At 44.8% G+C, this 26,673-nt stretch overlaps 1 protein-coding gene across 17 annotated transcripts in view; it reads left to right on the top strand.

Annotated features, from left to right (window-relative positions):
* Nucleotides 1-1,565: 1,565 nt before the first annotated feature.
* Nucleotides 1,566-26,673, top strand: part of R3HDM1 (R3H domain containing 1) — an 85,672-nt gene continuing 60,564 nt past the window's right edge. For 6 of the 17 annotated variants that reach the window (XM_044302517.1, XM_044302516.1, XM_044302515.1 and 3 more), the window contains exons 1-2: nucleotides 2,340-2,500; nucleotides 18,688-18,787. The gene's annotated coding sequence lies outside the window, so the exon portion shown is untranslated. Of the gene's footprint in view, nucleotides 1,690-2,336; nucleotides 2,501-18,687; nucleotides 18,788-26,456; nucleotides 26,585-26,673 lie in introns of those variants that run through there. The other 11 variants (XM_044302520.1, XM_044302524.1, XM_044302523.1 and 8 more) reach the window with 7 other exon arrangements.

The following is a 26,673-nucleotide window of genomic DNA, read 5'->3' as shown; positions in this document are numbered from 1 at the left end:
GATGCTGTGGTTTCCAGCCTGGCCGTGGCGTACTGTCCTGATGCTATGAGTTCAGGTCAGTCAAGTTGCGGTTGGTCCCGGAAACGCGGAGAATTGTATGTCAGAGACGCTTCGGGTATGTTCACATGCAGAGAACATGATTCTGATTCACGCACTGCTGGAAAGAAAATCTGCGCTGCGTCAATATACCGGTAAATCATGGATTTTTTTTAAAACTCAATTGACACAGCTTTAGACCGTGTTCACACAGCTGAAATACATAAAAAAAAATCTAAGTGTAACGGCTAAGGCTACGTTCACACTCGTGTCTGGTGCGGATCCGTCATGGATCTGCACAGACAGATCCGCACCGATAATACAACCGCATGCATCCGTTCAAAACGGATCCGTTTGTATTATCTTTAACATAGCCAAAACGGATCCATCTTAAACACAGTTGAAAGTCAATGGCGGGCGGATCCGTTTTCTATTGTGCCATATTGTGTCAGTGAAAATGGATCCGTCCCCATTGACTTACATTGTGTGCCAGGACGGATCCGTTTGCCTCTGCATCGTCAGGCGGACACCAAAACGCAGCAGGCAGCCTCCAGAGCGGAATGGAGGCTGAACGGAGGCAAACTGAGGCATTCCGAGCGGATCCTTATCTATTCAGAGTGCATTAGGGCAAAACTGATCCAGTTTTGGAGCGCTTGTGAGAGCCCTGAACGGACCTCACAAACGGAAACCAAAACGCCAGTGTGAAAGTAGCCTAACCCTCAGATTTCTCCTACAGTTTTGCGATTTGCGCAGATGATGAGAAAAAATAAACGCACCTTATGCACCGATTTTCCCATTGAAAACAACCTGTATTGTGAACAGAAGCAGTAAACCACCTCTGGCAGGGGGCGCTCCCACTTGCCCCCCATTCACATTGTGCATTCACTATCATCTTATCTGTCAGCCACCAAGATCTGACATCTCTCTCTCACTGCAGCCCCCTGCTGGCTCATCGTCCGCATAGAGCATGCCCTGCCCGCGCTGCCTTGTGGGAAATGTAGTTTTTTACACCCGCCGCTGTCCTCCGCTCTGAGGTAAAACGAAACTACCATCCCCGCCGTGCCCTGCGCCGCGGCGCGCTGCATTGTGGGAGCCGAGGAACCCATTATGTAGCTGGGGCTTAGAGCGGCTAGGGGCGTGCCTTGTCTGCACAGTGTACACAGGTTCCAAGTGCCGAACAGCAGAATTTGCAGCCTTGGATGTGACTGGGGGAAGAGGACATAATGTAACTCAAGATTAGTAACAAGATAAGTAAAGCAAAGTGTTTGCCCAAGTGACCCATACTGCAAAATGAGGAGCACCAGTGGAGCTCTAGCAGCGACCTCCCCTCCCCCTCTGTGTTTGTAGGTGTTGATAGGACCTATGAGTGGCTGTGTTCCCTGCCTGCCTGCATGCTCGTCTCGTCTGTCTGTCTGTCTGCCTTGTCGCCTATAGAGACATACCTATAGTACCCCCCTACAAACCTGCTTGCGCTGGTCCCCCGTCTGTTATCATGAACGGCAAGAATGTTCCATTGCTTCTGATTATGGGGGTGTACTACTGACTGACATGCGATTTGTTCTCCTGCTGGGTATGGCTGTTAAATGTCCCTGCAGCCTGTAAGGGGTTAAATCCCGTGGTATTGGACGGACCCGGCGTTATCTAGAACCTTCTGTGAGTCACCTCTGCGTTTTTCTTCCTTTTGTGTGTGTGTGTGTGCATTTAGATGTATAGCTTGCAAATGTAAGTGTGAATCCATTGAAACCTATGGGAGGGGGAGGGGGGGGCATGCTGTGCTGAAACGGAATGGTGCCCCCTGTGGCCGGAACGATCGGTTAGCCACCGTAGGGTTTGCCGAGTGCTAATAAACTGCACGGTGTGTATAGGGGTCTATACAATACCTATAGGACACGTGCACGGTACCGTATATCTTACCGCTGTGAACGCGATGGCGGGGGTTAGGTAAGGATGTTTAATTCTAGCTAAAGGATCCAATTAAACATTTCGATGGACCGGATCGTTTTTGTGCGCCCCCCCCCCCCCTTTCCTTCGTTCCGGGGCCGCTGGTTGCCTATAGACACGTCTTATTGTTTGGGCTCTGTCCTCATTAATCATTTTAGCAGTTTACGCTTTTTAGATATTCAATGACTTCTCCGGGCGATTTTATCCGTCGCTTATACGCAATATTTTCTGTCCGAGATGATTTGGGGAGGAGGGGGGGTGGGGTGAAAATGGAGCAGCTGTGTTCTAAATCTGGAAATTGTAATATATAAGCCCTGCCGGCCTATTATGAGACGGGTGGCGACCGCTGCGTGAGGAGATGCCCGTTGTTTTTTGTCTTCTGCTCGGTCAGTTTAATTCATTCTCGCCGTTCTGTATCGGAGCCAACAAAGGAACAGCTGGACGCGTTTCCTAGTAAAATCCGAATTCCTCCCTGCCTCCTGAAGGGGTTAATGCCTGAGCCCGGCGCGGTCTTCACACTCAGGTACAATGTGCTGGATGAGGGGCTGTTTTTTTTTGTGGCGGTTGGTATTGTTTGGGTGGTTTTCCTTGGGCACACGCTGTACCACCGTGTGTGTGCCTGGTCCTACACGGCCGGGATGAGGCCGGTGTAACCCGACGAGTTCTACCGTGTGACCTTAAATGACTCATGGTAATCGGCACTAAGCTGCGTGTAGTTGTCAGGATCCGTCCCGGCTCCCGAAATGCCAGGAAATTTTAAAGGGGTAATACTAAATTTTGTCTTATAATTCTATATTATAACTTTATCCCTTGTGCCCGCTTGTCCTCACGCCACCTGTCTCATGGGCACAGTCGGGCACTCTCTGTATTGATAAGAAGTCATTGCATCTCGATGGATGGAATGTCACTGGGGCCGCTTATCTCTGCAAAAACCATCCAACTCTATTGTTCTTCCAGAGATAAGCGGCATCGGGGACATCACTTCCATTGAAATACAGTGTCCACTCAGACTATTCGAGTAGGCATATACATGCGGAATAATAGCTGTCGGATATTGGGGTGGGGGGTTAGTAAAGGGTTTTCCGAGATTTTTAAACAGTGGGCACAGTATGAAAGGAATATGAAGAAAATAAAAATTTTACTTTTTAAACGTCCTGCCGATCTTGTATTACTGCCGTTCATCCGTCACATAAGCCCTGCAACCAGTCGCTCTCCTCAGTGGTCCAATTCCGTTCATGACCACCGAGGACAGTGATTGGCTGCAGCGGTAACGTGATCAATGTGACCTGAGCGGCGGTGCGGAAGATTTAAAGGATAATTTTTTAAAATTTTATTATGCATTTCACAGAGGGTACTTTTGGGCTATATTTTATGCCTTTTCTGGTAAAAAAAAGTATATAGTAAATCTGTGTGGCCCTGGGAGGCCCCGCCCAATTTCTTGAAAATGGGCAACAGTGGCGCAAAATTGAAAAAATAAAAATCGTCAACTTTTTGTTTGTTTGTAAAACTGGTGTGTGCCAAATTTCCACCTTTTTGTGGCAGAAAACTGTCGCAAGATGCATAATAAATTAACCCACTATGTCTGTCGTAGAGTTTGAATGACCTATACTCGGAAGGATAATCTGGCATCTTCCGTGGGCTCAGTTTAAAGGGGCATTCCCATCTTGGGCTGGTTAATCTACAGACTGCCGGAATTTGCAATGTCCGGTCTAGCCAGATAGGGCCGTGCACCCCTGGAGACTATAAGGGGATCCGTTGGGGGTTCAGACCGTTTCCGGCATGATCTCCAGGTTTTGGCCGGACAAAAAAACAGTGCGTGCACCATTTTTTGGGGCTCATGCCGGAAAGCTTTTTGGTTCCCATTATAGTCAAAAGGGTCTGCCGGTGAACGGCAGCATCTGACTAGACCAGATAGGGTGAACTCCAGCAGGTGTGGAACTAGCCTTCAACATCTACAGGATGGGCCATACATTTCTGATAGATGGGGGTCTCAGCTATGTTATACCCACCTGCAGGCTCGGACTGGCCCACAGGGGTATAGGTGATTCCCCTGGTGGGCCCCTGAGCACGGTGGGCCCCTAGTCTCCTACCCCCTGCACAAGTGGCACAGAACACAGTAGACTTCCTGCACTACATACATATATTCCATTTACAGCACCTCAACCAGCCTGTGTTTATATAGAAAACTCTTAAAGAAACTCCCCAGTTTATTATTCTAGACACGATCAGAGCTGAGGTGACTTCTAGGTGTAGAGGAAAGCCACCAGTGTCCTCTTCTACCCAGGACCTACCTTCTCAAAGTCACTGCGGGGACCCCCATATTCACTCATCTGGTAGCATCTTACTTCTGTGTGAGCGGGTAATATTTAAGTATATCTGTACGGTGGGCCCCCAGATTTTACTGGTGGGCCCTAGACACCCCAGTCTGACACTGCCCACCTGTCTCCAGAACAGGGCCCCTATCTGTTAAGACCTTCACTGGTCCTTGCATCCAAAAGAAAGTGAATGGAGAGATGGAGACAAGTGCCCCCGAGACCTGACTACTATATAAATGAATTTGGACAGCCACCTCTTCCTTCACCTGAATGGGGGGTCTGGGAGCCCCACCTCTAGGATTAGACATTTATGGCGTATCCTGGACTCGTAACCAGGATCCCCATTGATTGCCTGAAGCTGATGCTGTGACCTTGGTGCCTTGACTCGCAGGTTGAAGGAGCTTATCACAGATCTGGGTTGTTGGGCTCTTTCTTGACAACATACCGTATGTGCTTGCTTTGGCCCCTTAGTTCAGGAGATCTTTGGGGCCCCAACATTTAGACGTCCACCAATCATAGTTGTCACAAAATGTGTATAAAACGGCAAGCACCCTTTAAAGGGGTTTTCAGAGTTACTTATACTGATGACCTATCTTCTGGATAGGTCACTGGTATCTGATCAGTCCGACCCTCAGTTGCTTGATAAGGCAGTAGCACAGCAGCCTTCGCTCAGCTTTTCCTAGGCCTTGTGACGTCACTTTCATTGGTCAGTGATGTAAAGAGCTGAGAGAAGTCTGTGGCGCTACTGCAAGCGCCGGTGCCCTCTCATATAGTTGCTTCAGCGGGGGTACCAGGTATTGTAACCTCCCTCCTGAAGACTTATCCAGAGGATAGATCAGCAGTTTAAAAGTCATGGAAAACCCCTTTAAGCTGCTTATAGACTGCCTACAGTGAGCACTAGAGGGTGCTTACAGCATACGGTGGTACTGTTTAGTTCAGTCGATACAGTATGCAGTACGCTCCCCCTGGTGGTGGCTGCAGGTAGCTAGAATTTTATCTTCTGTCTATGTGGGTTTTGCCGTCCAACTTTAAAAACGAATATTATTAATTTAATAGACATAGAACGTCTACTGCATTTATAAATAAACTGAATGGTGTTCCCTTTAAGGGCTCGTTCAGACGACCATATTTAAATTTGCAGAACGGATGCGGACCCATTCATTTCAATGGGCAAAAAAGGTAGAGCATGTCCTATTCTTGTCTGCAATTGCAGACAAGAATAGGCTTTGCAGTCATAAGGCTGGCCGTGTGCGTTCCACAAAATGCGTGAAGCACGTGGCCTGTATCAGTGTTTTGCTGGACCGCGAAACACATATGGTCGTCTGAATGAGCCCTAAGGCTTGAGTGCAGACTTTTTCAATTTCAAGTCCTTCTCAAAGGAATCCAGTAAGTTTTGCTCTTGTTGCACCTTTTTTGCTGGAAAGCTATGTGAGCTGTCCGTGTGCCTGTAAGAATATATTCATGTGCCGTGAGCTCCCCCTAGTGCTGGCTGTGAGTAGATGGAATTTGGGGTTCAAGGCTTTAGGGGTTGGGGCTTTGTGTGCCATTTTGCGCTGTGTATGCAGCGTCTGTTTACCGTATGCGTTGGTGAAGCTGTCGTCTGGCACGTGCGTTACAGGGGTTGTCTGAGATTTTGATATTGATGGCCTATTTTCAGAATAGGTCATCAATAGCTGATTGCAGCGGGTCTGACTTCCAGCACCCCAGACGATCGTCTGTTTGAAGAGGCTGCATTGCTCCTGTGAGTGCCGCGGCCTCTTCTTAGGCCAGTGGTGTCACATTTTTTCGGTCACATGGCCTATGTGCAGCTCAGTCCCATCCAAGTGAATAGGCCTGGGCTGCAGTACCAAGCACAGCCACTATACAGTGTACGGTGTTGTGCTTGATGATCCGTAAGGAGGCTGCCGCGGCCTCTTAGAACGGCCCCACTGAGCAGATATCGATGACCTTTCCTGAGAATGGGCCATCAATATTAAAATCTTGGACAACCCTTTAAACAGACTCCTAAAACGAATGCCATTGAGCGACATCTTTCAACCAAAAACAAAAACCATAATGCATGCTGCATGGTGTACATACTCGCATGAGAGCCTTAAATAACTGAATGATGTACTTCCTACCATCTTTAGTCCCAGGGGAAAAAAAATTAGAGCTATATTAGGGGAACTCTGCAGTAAATGTACAATATCCCAGCAGCGCCACCACAGGAGGAATTAAGCATTACACGGTGACTAATGCAAAGATATACCAATCCCACTGAATGGAAGACCATCTTTCTATTTACTCAGAATTCACTGATAATTTCTTTGAAAACTGTTTCTCTTGGTTTTGCCTTACAAATACTGGTGAAGAATACTGACCACGTGAACGTGGCTTTAGACTGGCTTCTCACCTTGCAGGAGTTGCTATTTGGCTGCAAAACAGAGTGACGATTAAGGCGACATTCACACGAACGCATTTTGTTTCTGTGTCCGTTGCATTTTTTTTGCAGATAGGATGCAGACTTATTTATTTAAACGGGTCCGCAAAAAAATGGCTACAGCACACCATGTGCTATCTGCATCTGTGTCTCTGTTCCGTAGCCCCGCAAAAAAGCTAAAACATGTTCTATCCTTGTCAGTTTTGCGGACAAGGATAGGCATTGTTACAAAGGATCCGGAAAAAGGAAAAAACAGATACCATATGGACATCATTTATTAATTTTTTTATTTTTTACGGACCGCAAAATACATAAGGACATGTGAATGTAGCCTAATAGTTCAGATTTTAGCTGCTGTAAATTTGGAAATCATGCAGATCTGAATGTCGGTGTGGTTCAGCCACCACATGGCTGCAACATGAGAACCCGGCCTTGTGGAGTTGAAAGAGTAATTGGAGTCACTAGTAATATTCACACCGATGATGCAGCAATTATGGCTACAGTACATGGTATGAGCTGCCAATAGATGTCACAACTGCTCTGAATTTGTGACCAGCAGAAGTTGTCACATTCCAAGCCCATTTAGCCATTGTCCTAACAGATAATGAAAAAATATTCACCAGCACTTACTATTTACTGCACTTACATAAGAAAATACTATAATAACCATAGCTACTATAATACTGCCACCTACATACAGAACAACTACTGTACTACTGCACTAGTATATAAGAACAACTACTATAATACTGCTCCAATGTACAAGAATATAACTACTATAATACTGCTCCTATGTACAAGAATATAACTACTATAATACTGCCTCCTATGTACAAGAATATAACTACTATAATACTGCCTCCTATGTACAAGAATATAACTACTATAATACTGCCTCCTATGTACAAGAATATAATTACTATAATACTGCCTCCTATGTACAAGAATATAACTACTATAATACTGCCTCCTATGTACAAGAATATAATTACTATAATACTGCCTCCTATGTACAAGAATATACCTACTATAATACTGCTCCTATGTACAAGAATATAACTACTATAATACTGCTCCTATGTACAAGAATATAACTACTATAATACCGCCTCCTATGTACAAGAATATAGCTACTATAATGCTGCCTTCTATGTACAAGAATATAACTAGTTTAATACTGCCCTCTCTGTACCACACCCTGTTCTCCTCTGTGCTGCCTGTGTGTTCGCTGCTGAATTAATGCAGTAAGTCACATAATGACTGCGGTTTCTATAGTAACAGGCTGGGAGCTCAGCCAAATTGAATTTGCCACATTATAGCAATATTACGGGTTTAATTTGCCAAAAAGAAAGTCTGATAACTACTGCAGCCTTAGAATAGCAGAGCACATCTTCCTGGGGCCTGTCCTGTGTGTGTGTATGGTGGCATGTCTGACTGTGTATTTGTAGTCCTTTCTATCTTGTGAGCGTTCGCTCTGTGCCTTTTTGGTGTCTTGCAAGTACTCTCTTATTTCGGTCTCTTATGAGAATTTTGCTCGCTTTAGTTTCCTCTCTTGTATTCGCTGTATCTCCCTTGCTTACTCTTTCTATCTTTGACCGTCTGTTAGTGTCTATTTTCTTCGATATCTTGCCGAGCGCTTGTTTTTGCCCTCCCTCTCATTTGTTGTCACACTCTCTCCCACTTTTTCTCTTTTGGTTACTTGCAAGCACCGTCTTTTTGATACTTGCGAGCATTCTTGTTAACACTTTTTCTCTTTTGTCTTTTGAGAACTCTTTTGCAGTCAACTTCTTTGGTGTTTTGCAAGTTCTTTCACTTACAATATTTTTTTTCCTGAGAGTTCTCTAACTCATGCCATCACAAGGTGTTTTTTTTAGTTTTTTTTTTGTTTGTGAGTTCTCAGACTTGCACTCTCTCAATCTTTTATTTGTTGTCTTGCAAGCTCCCTCTGACACTCACTCTGTCTATTTTTTGGTGTCTTGTGAGCTCCCTCTGACTTGCACTCACAACCTTTTTGGTTTCTCACGAGCTCCCTCTGACTTGCACTCTCACAACCTTTTTGGTTTCTTGGGAGCTCCCTCTGACTTGCACTCAACCTTTTTGGTGTGTCACATGTTTACTCTTGCCTCCTCTGACCATCTGCTTCTGTGGTGTCTTGAGTGTGTGCTTGCTCTCAATGGCCTTCTCTGTCACGCTTGTTCGTTTTTTGTTTTTTTTTGTCTTCCGTGTGTTGTCCTCCTTTTTATGAGTTCAATGTGGAATCTTGCAGTGGAGAATCCACATGGTAAGTACCGGTTTTCTGCAGCAAAGCCTTCCTCAGGTGTTGCAAATTTCGATTCAGAATTCATAGTGAAAATGCTGCAAATTTTGTGCAGACTTCGCCCCTTTGCAGAAACCCACAGCTCCAGCCCCGATCGGGATGAGAAGTGGCCAATTGTGGAAATGCAGTGAATTATCCAGAGTTCGAAAGAGGGTGGTGCTATAACTGGGAAGTAGAGTTTAGGGTTGAATGACAGTGGAGGCGGATGGGTTAACCATTGTCGCTAACATTCTACATCCCCCAAAATTGCAGATTTTTTATTTTTATTTTTTCATGTGTGAATCTATACCTTTCCCTGACTTGCCCTTTAAATATGCAGAGTACAAGAATTTGCTGCCTAGAAGAGCTTGCAATCTAGATCTGTCATTGTGCAGCGGACCCTGGAGACCTGCAATGTGCCAACGCTGCAGTTTACTCCAAACAGTTACAAAGAATACATCTCGGTTACACTGTATCACTCAGTCTTGTGCTGTATCTGAATATCTGCTACAATTGTATACATCTGAAAGAGCGAGGTTTCTGATGTACCGCTGCTAATGAGCACGTTTTAATGAAAATTAATTACTGCCTCTTGGACGAGCATATTACCAAGCAGGAAGCTGCTGGCAATTATTAAAGGAAATATTTATTTTTTTATTTTGAAACAAAGGGCTTTTTTCCCCGGTGACTCTCCTCACCCCCTGGTGGCTGCAGAGGGTACCGCAGCTACCCCTTTAAAATTACCAAGCTTTAATAATAGATAATTGCTGCTGGAGTCATGAAAGAAGTAGTTATGGGCGAGCTTGCTCAGTAACACCTCTCGAGTATCATTCCAATTTTTAAGTTCTTGCCGTGTGGAGCTCAAACTTCTATTTTTGCCTTGGATTTTGCGCTGATTTATTTTATTTTTTATTTCGGTCTCTCGCTCTATTGTGGGCACTTCATTTGCTTGCAGGTTATGTGAAATAATGAGGTGTAAGTGATATGTAATGGAGCTGTTGTTGTGATGCATGCAAATCAATATCTCCTAATGGTTCTTGTAAAGGATAATGCTATAATTAATTCAATTAAAATGTTGCAGCGACATTCCGCATTAATCCGGGTGGGGTTTTCTTTTTTTTGGGCGGGATGGGGGGGGGGGGCACATTACCGTGAAATGAAGGGGGGGGGGGGGAGACTACAACAAATCCTAGACTGGAAAAGGTTAACACGATTAGTTTTCCTGCAAGCTCTTGAGTGATGAAATTAATGCGGCACCGAGCGGAGTGCCTAAAACCGATGTTAAGGAGACGGTGATGAGACCCCCTGGTGTGGTGCCACAGCTGGGCTGGTTCGAGGCACTGCCTTGTAATAATAGAATCAGTTTCAAGGCAGAAAAGTAATCCGCAAAGTATAATGGAATTGTCCTGCTTGATGCTGCACACCTGGTGCAGATCCGTTCTTCTTCCTCCTGTGTCCTCATGCCATAGGCATATAAAGGGGAGACTACACGCACGCTACAATGGAATCCGCATAGGATTGTCAGCTATTGTGGTATGAGCTGTTTCAGGCAGTGTATTTCAGTGGGTGAGATATTGACTCCCCCCACAACAACTGTCACAAGTCCTAGGATTTAAGAACCTCCAGAGATGTCTACATACATAGGGGTGGATGGTTTGGCCTTTTTTATTTATTTATTTTTATTAAAAACATTTCCCGCTCCTTTAAGGAGTTGGGGTACCACAGTGGAACTAAGAAATTGTGTGAGTAGGTGTTTTGTATGAAATTGTGTTGGAGGGAGGTTAAAAGAGAAGGTGGTACACAGTGAGTTAAGACCCTTTATCACAGACCGATGCACAAGGCAGTGATTGGGACAGCACCGTTCTCTCCTGATCATTGCCGATCGTTGAGCCTCAGAGCTGAAAAATCACTACTGAGAGCCAGGGAGGGAGAGGGTGGAGCCAGGGACAGAGGGAAAGGGTGGAGCCAGGGAGGGAGAATGGGAGAGAGGATATGGCCAGGAAAGGGAGAGGTGGAGCCAGGCAAGGAGGTGCTGTGAAGAGAGGGAGTGTGAAGCCAGGGAGGTCGATGGGGTGGAGAGAGTTAAGAGGGAGCGTGGTGGAGCCAAGAAAGGAGATGAGAGGGTGGAGCCAGAGTAGGAGCAGAGGGAGAGAGGGTGGAGCAAGGGTAGGAGCAGAGGGAGAGAGGATGGAGCAAGGGTAGGAGCAGAGGGTGGAGTGTGTGAGAGGGTGGAGCTAGGGAGGGAGAATAGGGAGAGAGCATGGTCAGGAAAGGAGGTGGGTGGAGGTAGAGAAGTAGAAGGAAGTGGAGAGAGGGCCAGGGAGGGACGGCTTGGAGAAAGAGTGAGTGAGGAGGGACAGTGGATGGAGGCCAAGTAGGAGAGGGTGGAGCCTGGGAAGGAGGATTGGGGAGAGAGGGCATGGCTAGCAAAAGGGGGAGGTTAAGGCATGGAAGGAGAAGGTGTGGAGAGATAGAGGGTAGAGCCAAGGATAGAGAGCGGGTGGTGAGAGAGGGTGAAGACTAGGAAGGGGTGGGGGTAGAGGGAGTGAAGAGAGATAAGGTGGAGACAGGGAAGGAAATGCGGTGGACCCAAGAAAAGAGATAAGAGGGTGGAATTGCTCATTCATCAGGTGATCCTGTTGTTCATGCAGGCACCACCGATGGTTTCTGGGCAGCAGATCATGTGGTCTAAATGGCGATCTGCTGCCCAGAAAAATGCAAATGTATGAGGACGAGTGTTCGCAATTGCGATACCCCGTCCTCATACTGTGAAGGAGATCGCTGCAGCCTGCATGTAAATGTCTCCTTCACTGAAGGAGCAGTTGACTGTTGGGAAGGAACGTTGCTCCTCGGCCTATGTAAACCCGCCTTTAGTCGTTCTCCCACCAATTGTGACTGATAAAGGGATGGTGCACGGGTGCAGCTTAGCGGGAGGTGGCGTGACCTCTCATGGCCTGGCAAATTTAGTATAGTTTATGAAACTGGTTTAACTATTATAGCGTACCGAAGATAAAAAACTCTGCTCACCGCATTATGTTGTAATAGCATCTCCATAAACCGTGTCCATTCTTGGTGTCCAGGAAACACTGATTTGGCAACAGGTCCAACACTTCTCAAAATAAGGCAAAAAAAAATTCTGCCACCCAAGCTGAACTAATAAAAATCATTATTTATTAGACAATCTATTAAAAAATAAAATAACATGACACAAAGCCCGATTCCTATAGCTGAAGTCTATTCCAGCTCCTGTCTAGTGTAGATGTGACTTTCCGGAGCACATTGGGCTATAGATGTGCACATCTCACTCCAGCGCACAGGGAAACGGGACTGACGTAGGAGACGTCAGGCGCAGGAGGTGGAAAATGGTGTGATAGTTGGTATACATTTTGACACCAGCTTTCATACCCTTTTTATATATGTTCCACTGCATACATTTTTGTTGGAGTGTTAAACATGTTTGATTTTATACATAAAAACTATATGACCCCTTTAAATTGACTTTGCATTGTGACTGTGAAGGGGTTAATCATTTTACACTTGCTTTGACACCTTTCTCTTCGACTGCAGAAACGAGTGTGATCACACCCCGTAGTGCACACCGCACCTGGTGCCGCCACATCCAGTGATTGATTTCAAATCTGCCAAGGTCACTTGTATTCGTGTAGATAATCTGCCGTGCGGCTCTTTTGCCCGATAACTTTTCCTTCCGACCCCTCAGTAGACACAACCGCTGGTAGCTCATCTAATTTATGAAGAAAAGGATCAGGCATGTTGATATCCTACTGCCTAATGCACCCACAAAATTTGCCTTCAAGGGCAAGTAGAGAATCCCAACCATCAATATCTTATTGGCAGGGGTCTGACACTCTGCACCGCTGCACCTCTCCATCCACTGGAGGTCCTGGGGGGCAGGGGTCCCCTGGAACTTGCGTTTTCATGATTGCTGGGTTCTCTATCACCGGGTCAATCATAAATTTATCATCCACCATGTTGGTAATCGGAAACCCGCTTTGAATGGGGTATTCCCATCTCAGACTTTTGTCACATCCTGCGTTTTATTCGTTCAGTTCCGTGCATTGGGGACCGCAATTTGACCGCGGCCGGGACGGTTCTCAGACCCGTTCAACTTGAATGGGTCTGTGATCCATCTGTTTCACAAAAAGATAGAACAAGTTCTATTTTTTATTTGCAGATTGGAACCCCACGGAAGCACTCCGTAGTGCTTCTGTAGGGTTCCGTTCCGTGCTTCCGTTCCGCACCGTGTCTCCGGATTTGCGGACCCACTTGAATGGGTCCGCATCCGTGATGAGGAATGCACACGGTCAGTGCCCTGCGTATTGCGGAACTGCCGTATGCGGCCCGCAATATGGGCACCTGCAAGAGGCCTTATACTTAGTGTAAGACCCAAGGGGTGGAGCATGATACAGGAATTTTCTAATTGGTGCTCTTTGAATCCATGGACCTCCCCCACGGTGCCTGCACTGTGCATGGCATAGTGTGTCTGTGCCCTACAGAGTTCTTTAAAAAAAAAAAATATATATATATATATATATATATATATATATATATATATATATATATATATATATATATATATATATATATATATATATATTTTTCTATCTGCTCATTGTAAAGTCTTTTTGTTCTTTTGTAGTCATAGTATGGTTTCCACATTGTAGCAACTAGCAGCTGCCTCCACTCCAGTCTGTTGGACTCCACCTTTTCACATTAGTTCTTTTAGAAACCATGTTTAATGGGGGTTATCTCAAATAAAAGGGGTTCTCCGGACTTTTAATATTGATGACCTATATCCTCAGATCGATGAAGGTCTGACTCCTGGCACTCCTGCTGATCAATTGTATGAAAGGAAGGTGCGCGTGTCGTCTCCATTCTCTCTTGCTGCTCGTCATAGACATAGCAGCAGGAAGAGAGAAGGGAGACAGCCTTCGCATGCCTTCCCTTCATATAGCTGACCAGCGGGGGTGCCGGCTGTCGGAACCCCGCCGATCTGATATTGATTACCTGAGGATAGGTCATCAATATTAAAAGCCCAGAGAACCCCTTTAATAAAATATTTTTGGCCGCAGAGTAGTGCATATGCACACCCATTGATTTTGGGCCTAGGCCTCTCTGTATACACTATCATGTAAGCAGGGTCTGGGTGCAGGCTATGGGGGGATTTTATTCCCGCCAGCAGCATCTTTCCTCTGAGAATTCGTCTTTTTATTCTGACTTAGTTCAGTCATTAGCCGCTGTTTTCGTCCTCATCATCTGCAGCAAAGCTCTAGGTAATCTATTATAAGTGAATGAGGCCACTCCGAACCCACCTGGGACCTGTTGTGTATCCGGCATGTGACAGACTTCCAACCCTTGAAGATGGAAGACGGTTGTGTTTTCTTTCTGGAGGCTGGCTCTATGCCGTCAGGTCCGCTGTACTGCTTAATCTGAAATTAAACTGGAAGAACGTCGATGTCCTGGATGTGTGCAAGTGGTGATCGCTGGGATTGCTGATGGTTTGCCGATACCACAATCTCCACTACTTTTTTTGGAGGAGATGACTTCATGAATTTGTTTTTTTATTTTTACTAATATTGTTTTACACTTTCTGAAAATCAAATTAGGAAACTTGTGTGAAAAGGAAAAATGGCCAACAATTTTATGTTTGAGAGGTGGGGTCTCCTGCCTCTGTACCCCCACCTATTGAGAGAATAGGTTGCTCCATGATGCACTGCCACCTCTTCATTCCCATCCTCGTTCAGGTGGCTAGGTTTGAGGATCCCATTTTCTCAGATGTGAATCCTAGAGTTGGAACCCGGCACCCCTAGTGTGTTTTTTTTTTTTTTTTTTTTTTTTTTTTTTTTTTGATCCCGTAATATTTGATATGTTGGTACAAAATAAGTGCAGTGAATTAGAGCAGTACGGATGGTGCTGATGTTAGCGCTATAGCAGACTAGATTTAGCCCTATTTCTTAATTTTTTTTACTCTCTACTACGTATAAGACTAAGGGTCCATTCACACGTCTGTAATTTGGGTCGGCATTCGTTCCACAATTTGCGGACCCATTCACTTTCAATGGGGCTGGAACGGATGCGAATCCGTTATTTCAGGGTCCACAATTCCGTTCCTGAAAAAAATAGAACATGTCCTATTCTTGCGGACCAGAAAAGGCATTTTCTATTATAGCATCTGTGATGTGCGGTCCGCAAATTGCGGATCAAACATTGCAGGTGTCCGTTTTTTTGCGGATCCGCAAAACACTAACGGACGTGTGAATGGACCCTCAACCTTTGTTCTGCTTTATTTCTTAAAATCATCCATTACTTGTAGAGGTAATTCTTAAAACGCTCAGTAAGAAGCATCGTAATACGGCTTATACATAAATACTTGTATCTGCTACTTAGTGTCTCAGTAGCAATACGAGATCGCTCTTTATTAGTTGTGCTGGTGTTTACGCGCACACACCAGCACTGCTTGTCTCAAGTTTATTTCCCCTGTAGATAAATAAATACCTCTTTTCTACCTAACTATGCTCTCACTGTTAAAATAAAAACCTAACTAACGACATGTTTAGGCTACTTTCACACCTGCGTTCAGGTGTCCGCTCGTGAGCTCCGTTTGAAGGGGCTCACAAGCGGCCCTGAACGCAGTCGTCTGGCCCTAATGCATTCTCAGTGGAGGCGGATCCGCTCAGAATGCATCCGTCTGCCAGCGCTCAGCCTCCGCTCCGCTCAGTGAGCGGACACCTGAACGCTGCAAGCAGCGTTCGGGTGTCCGCCTGGCCGTGCGGAGGCGAGCGGATCCGTTCCGACTTATAATGGAAGTCAATGGGGACGGATCCGCTTGAAGATGACACCATATGGCTCAATCTTCAAGCGGATCCGTCCCCCACTGACTTTCAATGTGAAGTCGGAACGGATCCGCTCAGGCTACTTTCACACTTAGAAATTTTTCTAAGTTATAATGCAGACGGATCCGTTCTGAACAGAGCCACCGTCTGCATTATAGGAGCGGATCCGTTCAGAACGGATCCGCTCGAACGCTAGTGTGAAAGTAGCCTTAGCCGGTAAAAATGCCGTCCTCCGGGTAATCGGGCAGTGTATACGCAAGGACAGCTCTCTATAAATCCTTGTCTGATGTCAGATTATATCCTAATCTGACATCATCATACAAGGATTGGCAATAAAGCAGTAGACTGCGGAGTGAGGCTGTCAATGTGCCGGATTTCACGTGGTCTTGCTGCTTTTTTATTTTTAAAGTTGTGTTTTTCTTTCGACATGGAAATAGGTTGATGTTTTTCTACAGTTTTCAAGTCCTGCTGCTTTTTCTCTGTAGGGTAAAATTTAAGTTGCTTTGACTTCACATACAATCGGGTCCATAAATATTGGGACATTGACACAATTCAAACATTTCTGGCTCTATGCACCACCACAATGGATTTGAAATGAAACAAACAAGATGTGCTTTACCTGCAGACTGTCAGATTTATTTAGAGGGTATTTACATCCAAATCAGGTGAACGGTGCAGGAATTACAACAGTTTGCATATGTGCCTCCCACCTTGTTAAGGGACCAGAAGTAATGGGACAATTGGCTTCTCAGGGGTTCCATGGCCGGTGTGTGTTATTCCCTCATTATCCCAATTACAATGAGCAGATAAAAGGTCCAGAGGTCATTTCACGTCTGCTATTTGCATCTGGAATCTGTTGCTGTCAACTCTCAAGATGAGATCCAAAGAGCTGTCACTATCAGTGAAGCAAGCCATCATTAGGCTGAAAAAACACAACAAACCCATCAGAGAGATAGCAAAAACATTAGGTGTGACCAAAACAACTGTTTGGAACATTCTTAAAAAGAAGGAACGCACCGGTGAGCTCAGCAACACCAAAATACTTGGGAGACCACGGAAAACAACTGTGGTGGATGACCGAAGAATTCTTTCCCTGGTGAAGAAAACACCCTTCACAACAGTTGGCCAGGTCAAGAACACTCTCCAGGAGGTAGGTGTATGTGTGTCAACAGTCAAGAGAAGACTTCACCAGAGTGAATACAGAGGGTTCACCACAAGATGTAAACCATTGGTGAGCCTCAAAAACAGGAAGGCCAGGTCAGAGTTTGCCAAACGACATCTAAAAAAGCCTTCACAGTTCTGGAACAACATCCTATGGACAGATGAGACCAAGATCAACTTGTACCAGAGTGATGGAAAGAGAAGAGTATGGAGAAGGAAAGGAACTGCTCATGATCCTAAGCATACCACCTCATCAGTGAAGCATGGTGGTGGTAGTGTCATGGCGTGGGCATGTATGGCTGCCAATGGAACTGGTTCTCTTGTATCTATTGATGATGTGACTGCTGACAGAAGCAGCAGGATGAATTCTGAAGTGTTTTCGGGCAATATTATCTGCTCATATTCAGCCAAATGCTTCAGAACTCATTAGACGGCGCTTCACAGTGCAGATGGACAATGACCCAAAGCATACTGCAAAAGCAACCAAAGAGTTTTTTAAGGGAACGAAGTGGAATGTTATGCAATGGCCAAGTCAATCACCGGACCTGAATCCGATTGAGCATTTCACTTGCTGAAGACAAAACTGAAGGGAAAATTCCCCAAGAACAAGCAGGAACTGCAGACAGTGGCAGTAGAGGCCTGGCAGAGCGTCACCAGGGATGAGACCAGCGTCTGGTGATGTCTATGCGTTCCAGACTTCAGGCTGTAATTGACTGCAAAGGATTTGCAACTAAGTATTAAAAAGTGAAAGTTTGATTTATGATTATTCTGTCCCATTACTTTTGGTCCCTTAACAAGTGGGAGGCACATATGCAGACTATTGTAATTCCTGCACCGTTCACCTGATTTGGATGTAAATCCCCTCAAATTAAAGCTGACAGTCTGCAGGTAAAGCACATCTTGTCCGTTTCATTTCAAATCCATTGTGGTGGTGTATAGAGCTAAAAATGTTAGAACTTTGTCGATGTCCCAATATTTATGGACCTGACTGTAGGAGACTCTTGTGGTGTGAAAAACCAGTGCTGCGCCCCTTCTTTTTCTGCGCCACCCAATATCTAGCGCCGGACGCTGCATCGTGAAGGGCAGGAGCTCTAGTTATTATGCGTAAAGTGTCATTCACACTATCATGTCCGTGCTCAGACCTGTGAAAAGGTGGTCAGTGATGCCTCTGTGAAGATGTCCGTGTTTGGACTGTTTGTGAACAGGATTAAATGTGGTATATTTTTCTTTACTTCATGGTTATAGTTGACAAGGTTAAATAGAAACGGGTCCATCAGGTCATATGGAATGAGAATGAGGACAGCAGCAGAGGATGAGCGTTCTGATCTTGTGGGGGCAGTGACCCGTCCTGCCACCCTGGGGCAGTTTTATGATGTGCGGAGGTGTATGGAGCCAAGTGAAAGCGCCCTATAGTAGGGTAAATAGTACAGTATGCAGCACTTTAGGGGTGTGCTTATTTTACTGGGGCAGTGACCTGTGTCTGTCTGTGCTGTGCTGTCAGAACTGCATGTCGGAGCAATTAACCTGTACATTACAGAAAATCTGTCAGTGTATTGGACTTTGTTGTATATTGTAACATTTTCTGTGTTTCATAAAACTCATGAATTCATCTGTTGCTTAAATTTTGCAACAACCTGTAGTTAACTGTTCTCTTCCTTCGTTACATAGGTGAATGACACCGTCTTGGACGCTGAAGAACATTTTACGTCAGCCTTGAGTTCTTCCCTGTAGTGTAAAAGGTGACCAAAGAAGGAAGACAGCGACCCCTGTAAGTGCGGATTCTTAGCATAGTGTCTGCTTTTTTTTTTTTTTTGCACATTGTATAAATATAGTATATTGTCATATAGGTAGGATCAGTTGTTATAATGTGGTTTTGAGTTTCGTTCATAATTATATATATATATATATATATATATATATATATATATATATATATATATATATATATATATATAATTTTTTTTTTTTTTTTTTTTTTTTTGATTTTACTAGAATTAGACAATATGTGATACTGCAATATGGTTCAAAGAAGTCGTTGTGAGAACATTTTGCCATTGTATGGTGGTATAATATGAGCACTGTGTGGCACTATTATTTTAGCATAGTATGCTGTATAACTGTATTTAGTTAGTGTCCCACTATGGTTTGGTCCATGTCTGTTTGGACAAATTTAGACCCTTTTATTTTTTTCTGCGTAAAATGATTAAAATATGGTCTAATGGAAGACTAAATAGCTGAAAATCATACAAAATATTTGCTTTAATTCGTTTTTGTTGCCGAATCCAGACATGTAGAAAAAAAATTAGGTCTTTAAAGGAATCTGTCAGCAGTTTTGACCATGCTAAATGAAACCTATGGGGCGAGACTAATGACAGCAATAGCTAGGGGCCGGGGGAGAGTGTGACACACATGTCTTTTGTGGAACTTTTAACAGTAGATTAGACCACCAAACAGTAGTACAAATAATAATGTGTGGTAACAATGTATACCGCACCAAACTAACAAAACCACACATATAGTTGAAATGTATACTTTATTGTATTATATCAAAGTTAGACATACAGTGATTAGATAAAATCAATTACAAATTGCAGTGCAGATGAGCGCTATGTAAAGTGGTGCCCCAACCAGACGCTAGGTCTGTGCAAGCCCAAAAACTGAATCCCCTTACATACATTAATGGGGTAGTGATGCACATGGGCAGCTATATGTGGGGTTTTGTTAGTTTGGTGCTGTAAACCTTTATCAGGAGTAGTATGAATTTGAACTTTTATTCTGCCAGGTCCTGCTCTTACAAGTGCACTGGAGGCGGAGCTTCACAGTAAAGTGCTCTTTGGATTGAGCTGCTTTACAGCCCCCCCTCTCTGCTCTGAGTGACAGCTGTATCATCCATCCAGAATAGCAGTACAGCTGTCACAGACCAGAGGGGAGAGGCCTTGAACACACAACTGAATTTCCGCCTCCAGTGCACTTAAAGGGTGTCTATCATCAGTTTTGACCATGCTAAACAGAGGACAGCTGTAGGTAGGAGCTGGGAAGGGCAGTACAAACTCGCCTTTTATGGAACTTTTTATTATCAGGAGTAGTGCGAATATGAATTTTTATTATGCTGGATTCTGCTCCTGATTGGATGCTACAACTGTCACTCAAAAAAGAGGGATGGGGCTATGAAGTAGTTCAGTGAGAAAAGATCCGCCTCTTGGGCAATGTCAGGACCAAACCTGGAAGAATAAAAGATCATATTCGCACTGCTCTTGACAGCCCCTACCTAGTGCTGTCAGCAGTTCAGCATGGTCAAAACTGCTGACAGATTCTCTTTTAAGGTCCAGCGTTACGAATGTTTATTCGGAACTAGTATGTCTGGTCTCCCTGACTCCTCCTCAGACTGCATTAATTCCATTTAAGTACTTCTTCATATTCAGTGTGCCCCTCCTGGGTGCAGTGAGACAAGTGCAATTTGTATACACACCCAGAGGGAGATGAGAGTGCCTGCACTATGCCGGAAGGACAGGTAATTGTAGCTAAAACCTGATGTCGCAGAGAAGAAAGGTCATGGCAGGGCACAACCTAAATATTCCCAGTTACAATAAGCAATGTACAACAATGAGTGTATAGGAAGATACCCGGCACCGATCGCCCAGGTCTCGTCTCTTCTCGTCTCTACTTCCTGGTGCCTCTCGATGAACAGGAAATCCTTTCTCATTGGTGATCTATTTCCTGTGTGAGTGTCAGAACAGGAATTGAAGGGGAGCAATTGAGGGTCCTTCCATTTCTGGGCTACAGTTGACCAGAAACAGTGGAGACTGGTCCCTCTGCTCTGGAATGGAGGTCCGATTAATAGACAAATGCCTTTTTTTTTTTTTTTTTTTTTTCTTTTCTTTTTTTATGGTGCACACCTTAGCCGGCATAAGAAAAATTGTTTTGTGGGTTGGGCAACACCTTTAAAAGGGTTGCATCGGAATAGAAAAACATGGCTGCTTTCTACAGGAAACAGCACCACAGCTGCCCATAGGTTGCGTCTGGTATTGCAGACTCTACTACATTGAAGGGCTTAGGGCTCTTTCACACCTGCCTTCTTTTCTTCCGGCATAGAGTTCCGTCGTCGGGGCTCTATGCCGGAAGAATACTGATCAGGATTATCCTAATGCATTCTGAATGGACAGTCCGTCCTTCAGGATGCATCAGGATGTCTTCTGTTCCGGAATGGAACGTTTTTTGGCCGCAGCAAATAGCGCAGCATGCTGCGCTTTTTGCTCCGGCCAAAAATCCGGAACACTTGCCGCAAGGCCGGATCCGGAATGAATGCCCATTGAAAGGCATTGATCCGGATCCGACCTTAAGCTAAACGTCGTTTCGGCGCATTGCCGGATGCGATGTTTAGCTTTTTCTCAATGGTTACCATGGCTGCCGGGACGCTAAAGTCCTGGCAGCCATGGTAAAGTGTAGTGGGGAGCGGGGGAGCAGTATACTTACCGTCCGTGCGGCTCCCGGGGCGCTCCAGAGTGACGTCAGGGCGCCCCAAGCGCATGGATGACGTGATCGCATGGATCACATGATCCATGGGCCTGGGGCGCTCTGACGTCACTCTGGAGCGCCCCGGGAGCCGCACGGACGGTAAGTATACTGCTCCCCCGCTCCCCACTACTATTATGGCAACCAGGACTTTAATAGCGTCCTGGGTGCCATAGTAACACTGAAAGCATTTTGAAGATGGATCCGTCTTCAAATGCTTTCAGTACACTTGCGTTTTTCCGGATCCGGCGCGTAATTCCGGCAAGTGGAGTACACGCCGGATCCGGACAACGCAAGTGTGAAAGAGGCCTAAGCTGCAATACCACACCCAACCTGTGGACAAGTGTGCTGTTTTTGGAAGAAAGCGGTCATATTTTTCTGACCCTGTTTCGCTAGTTTCACATTTGCAGCACAGCTTTCCGACAGGCTGTTCCAGCAGAGAATAGTCTGCCAGAGTTCTCCAGTTCTGCCCACTGGTCCCTATTGACTATAATTGGATCCGGCCGCACACCGTCAAATAGGCTAGTATTCAGCCAGACAAAAAAATGCTGCATGCGACATTTTGGAATTAAAGGGCATCAGCAGATTTGCACCTATGACACTGGCTGACCTGTTACATGTGCACTTGGCAGCTGAAGGCATCCGTGTTGGTCCCATGTTCATATGTGCCCGCATTGCTGAGAAAAGTGATGTTTTAGTATATGCAAATGAGCCTCTAGGAGCAGCAGGGGCGTTACCTTTACACCTAGAGGCTCTGCTCTCTCTGCACTTTGATCGATAAGGCCAGGCGCTATCACGTTTTCACTGTCTGGTCCTGTTAAAATGCAGGGGGCGCTGCAGTTAGAGAGAACAGATCCTCTAGGTGTAATGGTAACGCCCCCGTTGCTCCTAGAGGCTCGTTTCCATATGATAACACCTAATTTTTCTCAGTAATGCAGGCACATATGAACATGGGACCAACACCGATTCCTTTAGCTACCAAGCGCACATGTAACAGGTCAGCCAGTGTCATAAGTACAAAACTGCTGACAGATGCCCTTTAAGGATTCCATGATGAATGTGATGCCAAGGTTTAAGAATGAGGAAGGGGGACCCTCTGGGTGGCGCAGAGAGTAGCCCCATGATAGCGGTGAGGTTGGCACACAAGTGTTTAACACTGGCGCGTGTACCCATGACAACACTGGCAGGCAGCTCAATGTTTTCTCATGGGAACACTGGGTCACATTGCATCTAATTAGTTTTTTGCAGTTAATTTGCTTACCTGTGCTAGAAAATTGAAAGGTGAATACTAGTTGCTATGAAAACGCAAGGTTAATGGAGCAGAGCAGGAACTGTTGTCATAGGGACTCCTCTCCTACAGGATAGTAGGTCGGTCACCAATGACTTGGCGCAGAAACATGACAGTCTTCATTTTTCAAGGGTCTTTAGTTCAACAAAAGTATTTAAAGGCTGTTTACAGCCTTACTTATTTAAAGGGGCTTACCGCTTTTGATATATATATTTTTTCTTAGAGGGGTACACTGACTTTAAACCAACCATGTGGTGGTGTGCCTATTGCACCTCCTGCTAAACTGAAATCTGAAAGAACATTGGAGTGAGTGTTCAGTTTCCCTGCAGCGCCACCACGGGTAAAATGAAGCACTACATGCTTCTCATTGAAATCATTGGGCTGTTCATGTGATGCTGGGTCCTCCAGAGGAAAATATGCACTTGTTAGCTGGTCTCTGCTGTAGTTGGCAGAGGAAGGGTGTGAATGGGGAAGCCCCCCCCCCCCCCTGTATTGTATTTTATATTGACCCAATATATTCCTTTATCTGTGCTAATTGGGAGTCGAGGGCTTTCCCTGAAGTGCAATATTGATGTATATTCGACCCCCACCGAGCAGCTGTTTGAAGAGGAGCGCCACAGCCTCATCCTTGGCCAGTGACTTAACTTCATCGGTCACATGCCCTGTTTGCAGCTTAGTCTTATTCAAGTGAATGGGCCTGGGATGCAGTACCAAAAACGGCCACTATACAGCGTACGGCGCTGTGAGAAAGCTGCAGCACTCACCGCAGCACCAGCTGATCATAGGGGGTGCCAGCAGTCAGACCTCCACCGATCAGATACTGATGAGCTATCCTAGGGCCAGGCTGTATAAACATGATCACACCAGGTCCTATCAATCAAAGTGCAGAAAGAGCAGAGCCTCTAGGTGTAATTGTAACGCCCCCGTTGCTCCTAGAGGCTCATTGCATATACTAAAACATAATTTTTCCCAGCAATGTGGGCACATATGAACATGGGACCAACACAGATGCCTTCAGCTACCAAGTGCACATGTAACAGGTCAGTTAGTGTCATGGGTACAAAACTGCTGACAGATGCCCTTTAACCATTTTTATCTATCTAACCTTACAGTAACATAATACTTAAGGTACTTTCACACTAGCGTTTTTCTTTTCCAGCATTGAGTTCCGTCCTAGGGGGCTCAATACCGGAAAATAACTGATCAGGATTATCCCCATGCATTCTGAATGGAGAGCAATCCGTTCAGGTTGCATCAGGATGTCTTCAGTTCAGTCTTTTTGACTGATCAGGCAAAAGATAAAACCGTGGCATGCTACGGTTTATATCTGGCCCCAAAAACTGAACACTTGCCTGAATTAGTTTTTTTCCATAGGAATGTATTAGTGCTGGATCCGGCATTCAAAATGCTGAATCAGTCCTTCCCATCTGCGCATCCGCAGACTGGAAAAAATTTGAAAAAAATAAATGCCGGATCCATTTTTCTGGATGATACCGGAAAGACGGATCCCGCATTTCAATGCATTTGTAAGACGGATCAGGATCCTGATCACTCTTACAAATGCCATCAGTTGGCATATGTTTTGACGGATACGGCGGGCAGTTCCAGGCCTTCCGGCGGCAGAACTGACTGCCGGATCACTCTGCTGCACCTTTAGATGGTTACATTTTTGTTTGCAGTCACTCAATTCATCAGCGATTTTAATACTATCGATCAGTCATGATTTCCTATATCGTTTGGAAAACCATAACTGCAAATTCTGAAATGTTCTTGTCTCAACACGAATGGCTTTGCATATACCGCATGAACCCTCACAACTTCCAGATTGTTCTGTGCGGAGGGATGAGCGTCTACCATGTTAATAGATTACCTTAGGGAGTCATTTTGATGCCGTATTTAATTAAAACCGGATTGCTCTTCTTTGGTCTCATTGGATATGGAGACTGAATCCTGATCTTTGGTATTTAGTAGCCATGTCTATCTGGGGTGTTTGCCCTCCCCCATTGTATTTGGCAAAGCAGAGATTCTCAAATTCATCACTGGAGGAGCTCACAACGTTGACCGTTTAGTTATATATTGACCTGTACACACTAAGGGGTAATTGTAGGGTCTCCTGTTATCTCCGTTCCCCCACAATCGGCTCATCAGCAGGAGGAGGTCCTACAAGCGATACACATGGATACATCCTGATCACATTGAGGGGTCTCCTGACTGATCTGGTTACATTGTATCATTTCCTTCATTCACATTGAGGACGCTGTGCAGACAGGCACACCCCTGACAGCTTAGCCGAGATACAGAATTGTCTTCTCGGCTCCCACAATGCACCACACTCCAGTGCAGTACATTGTGGGAGACGTAGTTCATATCCACGTCAGACTATAGGACACTGCCTGGTCTAAGAACTACACCTCCCACAATGCTCCATAACAGAGCATGCTCTGTACAGACCCGTGAACCAGCAAGGGTTTGCAGTGAGATCTCTAGCAACCTGAGGGCTAACAAGCAACCAACAGAATTGTGAATGCAGCTCTGGATGGGAGAAGACTTCTGTGTAACTCGAGATCCATTCCAAGATAAGTAAAGGTAGTCCTGGTTATTTGTAGACTGGAGAGGAGACCTGCTACATGATGCAGGTGGAGCATCCTAGGAGCTGGCTTTTCTGTGTAGTGAGGACACATTGATGCTCAAAGTGACAGGCGCTCCTCTCTGCTGTGTGATGTGCACCAATATCAGCCAATTACCAGTGAGCTAGAGGTGATGTCAGTGCTCAGCACATATGATATTTTATTTTTTATATACAGTATCATTTGCTTTGCAGAATAAAATCGCTCCAGATTCTCCCATTCACACCGCTCCTTGCACACACATTGTCGTGGCTGCAATATGCTGCAGTTCGTAACACTCGGCATTCCTCTACAGATATTTAAAAATATTAGAATCATTTTATTTTACCATATAAAAATACAAAAAAAAAATCATTGTAAATTAAACAAAAACCTATTACATTAGTATTATGGTAAGAACTTCTACCTAGAACCTCCAAAAATATATTTATTACATTTTTTGCCCCTCTCTTGGGGCGTTTCTATTAATTGCTATGTCTGATATGAAAATGATTTCTGTAATTTTACTCGTGAATATTGATAGAACAAAAAATAATATATATATATTTTTTTTTTTATACCCAACCATTATAATACGAATACAATGCAGCGCCCCTAAAACGTTGGTTAGAGAGCGAATTTTTATTGTATTATTTATGGTATTTCTTTTTACGGTTTAAAACGCGTATTTTATTTTTTCACATTTTATATATTTTACTTTAACGTGCTTATTTATTATTTTATTTTTTACTGCTGTGTAAAATATAGCTTTAATGATCAATCCTACCATCCCCCTCACTTGGCATTTTCACACGTTCACACATTTTATTATACATATATAATTTTTTTTTTACATCATCTGCTACTGAATTGCTAATGAAGATCTGAATTTAGCCTGGGACGTGTTGGAGTTGTTCTGCTCTGTTACTGGCTGGGCTGCCACTGACATCACATCATGGGCAGCTGTTGGCTGTGTGCTTACTCTCAGCCTCCTGTATTTGCCTTAACAGACTGTTTGCCAGGTGCACGAAGCATCGTCTGAGTGCAGGGTGGCAGTAATCGCTCTCTCAAAGAGCAATTCAGAGTAATTGTGTAGATGCTATGGAAAGCATATCTTCTGTAATTTGTTGCAATGAAACTAGAAGCCGGGATGGTTCAGGTATGTGACTGCAGAGCAAGTCCTCGACTTGTTAGCTACTGTGCTTTTTTTTTTTTTTTTTCTATTTTTTTTTTTTTTTTTTTTTTTAT

This window comes from Bufo gargarizans, chromosome 8 (genome assembly GCF_014858855.1).
Source record: "Bufo gargarizans isolate SCDJY-AF-19 chromosome 8, ASM1485885v1, whole genome shotgun sequence".
In the NCBI taxonomy this organism is placed as follows: Eukaryota; Metazoa; Chordata; class Amphibia; order Anura; family Bufonidae; genus Bufo; species Bufo gargarizans.
Note: the sequence above shows the minus strand (reverse complement) of the source record. Positions and strands in the feature narration are given on the sequence as shown.